Source organism: Rhinopithecus roxellana, chromosome 8, assembly GCF_007565055.1.
Source record: "Rhinopithecus roxellana isolate Shanxi Qingling chromosome 8, ASM756505v1, whole genome shotgun sequence".
Taxonomy (NCBI): Eukaryota; Metazoa; Chordata; class Mammalia; order Primates; family Cercopithecidae; genus Rhinopithecus; species Rhinopithecus roxellana.
The window spans coordinates 82,356,496-82,363,530 of record NC_044556.1 but is presented as its reverse complement, the minus strand read 5'-3'; positions in this window follow the sequence as shown (position 1 = coordinate 82,363,530).

Below are 7,035 nucleotides of genomic sequence, written 5' to 3'. Positions count from 1 at the left end.
ATGAAGCAGTGGACACTAAAAATGTAAGTTTCATGAGTGCCAAGGCTGTGTTTTCAGCAACTAACAATGTGTCATGTGGCCAAAGGCATCTATGTGTTCATTTATTCATCTAATTAGCATTTATATAATTTTTTACTATCTTTCAAATATGAGCCTAGACTCCAATAGAAATTAAAAGAAATTCTACTTTTGTTATTTGTCAAATTTCCAAGTTTTTAATTTTTTCTGATAATTATTACATAACTTCTTAATTATTCTAAGCTCTCAATCAGCATACAAGATACAGAGCTTATTTATTCCATTTCATATAAATTTTTAGAGTGTTTTCTTTTGCAGGTTATTCATCAAATCAAAATATACTAAACTTAACCATTCCGAATGGTGTATTTAGCAATAAATTCCATGAAATTATATATAAGTCTATATTAGATATTAAAATAATAAAAATGACAATTATCTTAAAATAATAAAACAAGATTTAAAAACAAAGTTTATTAAAGTTTGTGTGCCCATTACTTATGTAGTTGGTGTCTTATTACCTTTCTTTTTTTTTTTTTTTTTTTTTTTTTTTTTTTTTTTTGGAGAAAGAGAAAAATAAAAAAAAAGGAAAGCGTCCTGGATAATTTTTCCCATAATAGAAAAAATAGGATTAATTGATGATGATTTCCAATCTCCTCACATTTTCTGACTAACCTGTCTGATATGACTTAAAGGGAGACACTTCTACTGGAATTTTTGAAGGGTAAAGGGAATATGTACTCATAATTTGAAATACAGAAAAGTTCAGGCTTATCTAAAAAGAAAATAATGGGCCGGGCGCGGTGGCTCAAGCCTGTAATCCCAGCACTTTGGGAGGCCGAGATGGGAGGATCACGAGGTCAGGAGATCGAGACCATCCTGGCTAACACGGTGAAATCCCGTCTCTACTAAAAAATACAAAAAACTAGCCGGGCGAGGTGGCGGGCGCCTGTAGTCCCAGCTACTCCGGAGGCTGAGGCAGGAGAATGTCGTAAACCCGGGAGGCGGAGCTTGCAGTGAGCTGAGATCCGGCCACTGCACTCCAGCCTGCGCGACAGAGCGAGACTCCGTCTCAAAAAAAAAAAAAAAAAAAAAAAAAAAAGAAAAGAATGTAAAAAGAAATACTAATAAGAGTATAAAGTGAGCATCATTGAAACCAATAGGTATCAAGAGCTGCTTGAGCATTTTGTTTAGCATAATGGTCACTCCAGAGAGTTTCTTTGAATGCACTCTGATGGGTGATATTCCAGTATAACTCTCAACTTCTTGAAACAGGGCAATTTAATTTTCTCAGAACAAGAAAATGAAAATATCCAACTTGTTTCATCGACTTCTGGGCCACCATTGGGACTAGCTCTCAGCAGGCCTAAGTGTCCCAAACATAAAGGAATTATTTTTATCCTCCTAATTGGTTTTATTTTATTAACACAAAACACATTCCATTATGTTAAGAAATAAGAAATTTAAGACAAGCAAATCTAAGCATCTACGTAATCAAACCAAAACATGAAATAATTGTGCATGCTATTTTGGCCAAGGAAAATACCACATTGTAGAAATTAGTCTGAGTTCTTAAATCACTTTGAAGAGCAGTCTAAAAAATTGAATTTATTAGACGTTTGTTCAATTTTCTGGCTTGTGTTGATTAAGCTAAGTAAATGACAATGCTTTTAAGTAGAAAAAACTTTTTGAATTTGAAATTAGAATACTCATGTCCTTAATTTCTACACATGTAAACTTAAGCAAGTGAGGTAACATTAAATTGAGTCTTTCCTCCTCTGCAAAATAGAATTAATTGTAACATTTTTCCCTGTGTAACACTGTTAGGATTGGAGGATGCAATTAAAACATGTTTGACAATAGTAATCTATTTCTAAATACAAGGCATGTTATTATTTCCATAATTAGAAATGTTAATTATTGAATGATATTACAAATGTACAAAAATGTTTTTACTTATTTTATTTGACTTTTAGAAATTTTATGATAGTCTATAGCTATTAAAAGCGCTCCAATAACCCAAGTGCTAATATCACTGGGCAGATGAGGATCCAGGTTGGTAGGAACAAAATCTGAATTGTTTATGATATATACCTAATGCCTACATGTTAGTAGATGATATACTCATCTGGAATAGTTAATAAGTAACATATTATATTCTTAGCACTTTAGTGTCCATGAGTGGAGTATCTTGTCATCCCTTTGCTTGAAGGAAGTAACAAAGAAAATTATGTGCCTAAAGGGAAGGAGGGCATTAGAGAAGGTAGAAACTACATTCACACTCCTTTCCTAATTAAGTTTTAAACAAATATTTATTGATTTCCTTTTGTTGCAGGCATGGGATAACTTTGATATAATATGTCCTAAAAAGGACAAGAGAGTAGAAAAAGGTAAAAGACACATTTGTATGTATTTATTTATTCATTCAACAAAAATTTATTGTACCCAGGGCCATTCTAAGTAAAAGGGGCACAGCAATAAATAGAACCTTATACTTGTCCCACAAAACTTACAGAGTGATCAGTAAACAGATGTTTACAGTAAGGAAACCTGATGTGATTGGTAAATGCAGAAAACACGAGAACATTAGCCTAAACTTGGAGTCACTGAAGTCTGAACGAATAACAAATGTATACATTGATACCTGAAAAGTGACTTAGACAAACTGAGAGATGAAGAGTGTCCTAGGAAGAGCCACTTCTTATATAAATATATGCAGACAAGATGAAAGGAATCCCTCCACCCCACTCCTAACCTGGGACTGAGGTTCTTCATTAAACACAACCGTTATCACCCTGCAGTTCTAGAACACTCTTCACATTTACAACTATTTATTTAAATGGCTATCTTTTCAATATTTTGTGATCTCCACAAAGAAAGTGAAATAATCTGCTTTGGTTATCACTGTATCCTCACTTCTTATTACAGGGATGATTATTTTTTTAAAGCTCAATAAATAAAAGCTAAATACAAAATAAGTTTTAAAAAAAAGTTTAGTGAAGGTACAGCAGAGAACACTAAAAGTAGTTCAGAGAGAAAATGAGATTGAAAGTATGGCCAAAGGTGAGATCTTTATTTTAATTTAATGATAAAATCACTGAACAGTCTTATGGGGAGACTAAGCTGATCAGAATTGTGCATTTTGGAATATCACTTTAGCTTGACAATAAGAGGAATTTGGGAGGGATCTCATCAGGAGAAAGAAATACCAGTTAAGAAACTGTTGCAATAATCCTTATGATTGATAATTGTAGTCTGGTACAAGGTATAGTGATATATATGAAGAATAGTAGATGCATTCTGGAAATATTTGGAAAACTAACAAAAAAGGAAAGAAAGAGGCAGAGATCACTATTTCAATTCTGCCTTGACTAATCTCTTTACACAATAAAAAATATATTTAATATCTAATATAAATTCAAATGTGAGTGTATAGGGAAGCTCACATCCATAATAAGAAACCATTATAATACCATAGCACAAGGGCTATAACAGAGTAAGTACAAATAAAAATTATAGAAACAAATAAGGAACTTCACTCATTTATTCAACAAATATTAAATGATTACCCATTATGTACCAGGTACCATGTTTGTAACTGCCTTCAAGAAACATACAGTATTGTGGGAAACTCAAAGAACTATAGTATAACAGTTAACTAGTGACAAACAGCTACAATTTCCTGAGTGCTTACTAAAAGTGAACCATGGAGCTAAATGGATTTATTGCTGTATTTCTCTTAATGCTTCTGAAAAACTTCTGATGATAATGATTTAATGACTGTTATTTATTTATTTATTTATTTATTTATTTATTTATCTATTGAAATGGAGTTCACTCTTGTTGCCCAGGCTGGAGTGCAGTGGCACAGTCTCGGTTCACTGCAACCTCTGCCTCCCAAACGATTCTCCTGTCCCGGCATCCCATGTAGCTGGGATTATAGGCATGAGCCACCCATGTTGGTCAGCCTGGTCTCAACACCTGACCTCAGGTGATCCACCGACCCAAAAGTGCTGGGATTACAGACGTTTGAGCCACCATGCCTGGTGGTAATGATTGTTCTTTCTGTCAGCTTTGTTGAGTTATCTTCTCCTCAACCACTTAATGTTGAACTGAGTCAAGGACTCAGTTCTTGATTCTCTTCTCATCTATATCTACACTTATGTGCAATGTGATTTTATTCCTTTCAGTGACTTTAAATGCATGTATTTGCTGTGACTCCTACATATAGATCTGCTACTCAGACCTTGCTCATAAACTCCTAAAGTTCTCTATCAACTGCCTACCAGAAATGTCCTCAGGTAACAAAAATGAAATGTTAATACCTGCTTCTTTATCAGCTTTTTCCATTTCAGTGGATGGCACAGTCACTTCCAATGGCTCAGGGCAAAAATTGGGGATCATTTTGCACCCCTTTCTTACTCTCATACTGTATAGCTGATTTTATCAGGAAATTCTGTTGGTTTAATCTTCTAAAGATATCCACAATCTGACTGTTTCTTACCTCTTGCATGACCACAAACTTGGTCTGAGCTACTATCATTCCTTACCTTTGTCACGACTAATAGGTCCCTACTTGGTCCCTCGTCATCTGCCATTGCACCCCTGTAGTCCAATCTCACCGGAGCAACCAGAGATATCTTTTTAAATTAAAAGCTAGATAATGTTACTTGTCTGCTAAAAGACCTGCAATAGCGCCGGTTTCCACAGAATTCAAAAACAGGGTCTTCTCAATGGCTTATGTACTTCATTGAATACTCCTCCAAAAGGGCATGTCTATCTGGAATATTGAAGTTTGACTTTTTTTTGAAATATAGTCTTTGCAAATATGATAAAGTTAAGATGAGGTCATTGTGTATTAGAATGGGCCCTATTCTCATGACTGGTAGCTAGGAAGAGCAAAGGAAGGATATTTCTCTACAGCTTTGAGAGAAAGCTTGGTGCTACTGACATCTCGATTTTGCATTTATAGCCTTTATAGCCTCTAGAACTATGAAAAAATAAATTTATGTCATTTCAAGCCATCTAGCTTGTAGTAATTTGTTACAACCCTATGAGTCAAATATAGCTTAGAAGGTCCTGTGTGATCCACACCATCCACTCCCCAGACTCATCACTAGCTTATTCTACTGTAGCCATCCACAGTGCCGGCTACTTCTCATAAACAACAGGAATAGTTGTACCTTGGGCCAATTGTACTGTCTGACACATTGTCCTGGAATGCTTTTCTGCTGAGTATCTGCACAGCTATCTCATGTCTTTCAAGCCTTTGATCAACTAGGAAGGTCTCAATGAAGCTTGGCTTATCACACTATTTGAAATTGCGATTAGTCGCAAGTTACAAAAAGCAAATAATCAAATTTTATTGATACTGTGGGCTTATCACGTTAGACAAAATGTATTGGTAGAATGCCTTGCAGGAGTTTAATGTACCATAATGGAAATAATGAACCTCACTTATCTCTTGTGGACACCATAGCATATAAACACAAGAACTATTTTGAGCATAAGTACTAAAGTGAATGGTGTGGGTTCTTCTGATGAATAAGAATTCACATCAAAGAAGATCTCAGCAGGAACAGGACACATGAAAGATGTTTGGAACTGTGAAACTTTGATGGGTCACTTAACATTTCTGGATATATATTCCTCATGTTAAGAATGGAGTGATGAAACCAGATGATGTTTAACAAATCCCTCATCCTTAACAATTTATTATCAACTCTACACATGATTAAACAAAATCTTACAGAAAAAGGTGAGCTAACTGGCTATATCATTTTGCTTATAATAGTTTGCTTTCGCCATTAGCATTTGATTACCTGATGAGTACACAAATGCTACCTTCACAGGCAGCAATATGAAAACCACAAATTCCCTAAACTTCTAAAAAAATGCCATTGTTGACAAAATTATAGAAGTTCATTGGCAATATATTTGTGTTTTATCATCCCCAATCTAATTATGAAATTATGAAGAAAAAGTTTGGTATTGGGGGAACAGTGAAGACTACAGTATTATACTGGGGATATAAGATATAGTCAATCTGGTAAAAGACGGAAAATATTGAAGAAAGGATCAAATGCTGAAGAAAGAGGCTACTAAAATATATCAGACAGTAATATATGTGTTTATATGAGAAAACTACAGAAAGCATGTATCAATAAGATTTAAAATTAGAAGCTGGAATAACAGTCTTAGGAACAACAACAACAGACAAAAAAAGAAAAAAAAAAACACTACTACTTGGAAAACTTGAAATAGCAACAGGAATTTCCATAGATAAGTATTTTTTAAAATAAAGTTTGTCTAAGTCAGATCCACTTTATCCTTCAATTAACTGCCTGTTCTTCGAAATGATGAAATAACGATCTCAGAGTGCCCAAATAATTGAGTGCTCTTGAATTATATGAATAAGATTACATTCTTTGTTCTTTTACCCTCTACTGAAATTGGTGTAATGCTTGTAAAAAGATATTCACTTGACAGTTCTAAACATGTAAGCCCTCTATTAACCTAGAAAGCAGGGATAGAATACAAAGGAGATTCCAACAGCTTCACATGAGCTGTGTGCATGCTAAACACTGCTCTTGTTGGACCACTTGTAAAGTGAGAGGTTCATAGTTCATAGACCATTCAGCTCTTTCACTGTTGCTGGCGTATTCAGAGATGAAGCTAATTAACCACATATTTGTAAAATTATTTCAACTCAGAGAGAATCTCCAGAGATATGTTCCTCAGTTTAATGGTGAATTTGCCTCCATTCTGATATTGGCTAAAGAATGTTAATTCATTTCACTCAAGTTAATAAAATAAATGGACTATTCAACCATCCTGTACTCTTATTTTGCCTTAAGCGATGTATTTTTATTTCTTTGTTATACAGTTGTATTATTTTTACTATGTACGACCTAAATACCTAAGGTGGGAGAAAGATGTACTCTAACCTGAAAATTCCAGGTTATGTAGGTGACATTATAAAAAATTATCTTAAAAGCTTCACACTCAACATCCATG